A 1841-nucleotide genomic window follows, 5' to 3' on the forward strand; every position below is an offset into this window, starting at 1 on the left:
ATTCTGGCTTTCTTAACCTGAAAACTATTTGGGCTGTACCAAGCTCTGCTCACAGGGGGAGGTGCCCTGCATTAAATTCAGGAGACTTGGCCCCGCCTAACAGTCAGAAACTGATCCTGAGTCATGAGGAAAATCTGGAAAGTGCCCCTACCAGATGTGCAAACGGGATGCCCACTCCAGATCCACCCACCAGAAAACTGAAACAAAACAAAACAAAACAGGAAAGCCATGTTTGAAAGTGCTTTTTGTTCCAAGGAGAAAGAGGACTTTTTAGGAAGGGGTCTGAGAGATTTCTGGCTTTTCCGTCCCAAGGTTAAGAGTGCAGACCTGAGCATGACTCAAGGGAGGACATGGAGAGAAAAATCTCGAAGTGCCGGCAAAGTTCTGGTGGGCTCAGCTGCAGTCCCAGCCCTGGTACACAGATCTATGCTGGTAATGAACCCCTCAGAGAGTGGGTGGGAGTGAAATAGGACCTGGTGGGGCACAGGGAAGAAAAGGTTGTTTTGTAAAGCAATAAGTTACCTCTGGCCAAGGGCAGAGAGAGGGTAACAGTAAGAGGAAAGCGAGTGGAGTTTGATTCCATGGCAGCTGGAAGAAGCCTAATTTCCAGCAAAGGGGCTGTGGAGAGTCTGCCTGGCCATGTTTTGTGAAAAGCAGAACCAATAACTGGGTTTGCACTGCCGACCAAGAGGCTTCAGGGAGATATTCAGAGCCCTGTAAATACTATAGTGCACCCTCGCTAGGGCCCTATCCCCTGAGACATTCCCTGGGCCACAGTTCCAGGGACTAGATTCTCAAGTTTTCTTTGTTTCAATTTTCAGAAAGGATGAGGGCTCCATATCTCATTCCCCAGCTCTCTAACCTCTGATCTGAAATTACCACCCTCTGCGCCATCCCTGCATCAAATGTGCTGCTGGCTCATTGAGTCTGAGAGGGGAGACTAGGAAGGAAAGGAAGTGTGCTCACCCTATGCACTGGCCCATACCAGTATTTTCATGAAACAGATGTGAGCAGTTCTCTAACTCTGGTGTCTGAGACCTCCTCCTTGGCACTTCCCCACGCTCCCTCTGTGCCATCTCACCCTGTATGCCAAGACTGAAATTGACTGAGAAGTATGAGTGCACCTGATTTGGTTCCTGAGTGACAGATTTCTCAAGCAAGTATCCTCCATATTGTGGGGTTACAGCTTTGAAACCAAGAGGAGAATGTTTTGTCTGGGATCATCTTGGTCAGCCATCTTTTCCACCTCTGTAACTTTCAAATGAGTAGGGAATCATCGAATCTGAGATTTAGAAGAAATTTTAGAGGCCATATCTACCGTCCCACTCAGTGCAGAAATACCACCCTGATAATCTAGAAAGCTCCCTCTCAAAGGCAACTTCCTTCACATTTGGACATCCTCTAATTGCTAAAAAAAAAAAGGGGGGGGTATTCCTTAGGCTGAGCAAAAATTAGCTTCACATAAATTATTTTTAATTCCTTTTTAATATGAGAGATATCTGTCATGTCAGCTAGAGTCTTTTGGACCCCAGGCCAAATATCTTCAGTTCACTTAAATCATGCCTTATGGGACACGGTTTGCAGGTCTCTTGTCTGCTCAATATGGAGCTTGTAACGCAATTAAAACTCTCTTTTGCTTCTTACACGAACTACTATTATTTGCCAGATTCTATGCTTATACAGTTGACTTTTATTTTAACCTAGATTCTGGGCTTTCCATACATCCTTGATAACCATCACCTGTTCATTTTTTATTTCAATTTATCCTCTTATGATTTTTCTAGATTTTGAGTCTCTCACCTAAAATATTATATTCTTTATACAAATGTTTTTCAACCTTT

This window comes from Budorcas taxicolor, chromosome X (assembly GCF_023091745.1).
Source record: "Budorcas taxicolor isolate Tak-1 chromosome X, Takin1.1, whole genome shotgun sequence".
Lineage (NCBI taxonomy): Eukaryota > Metazoa > Chordata > Mammalia > Artiodactyla > Bovidae > Budorcas > Budorcas taxicolor.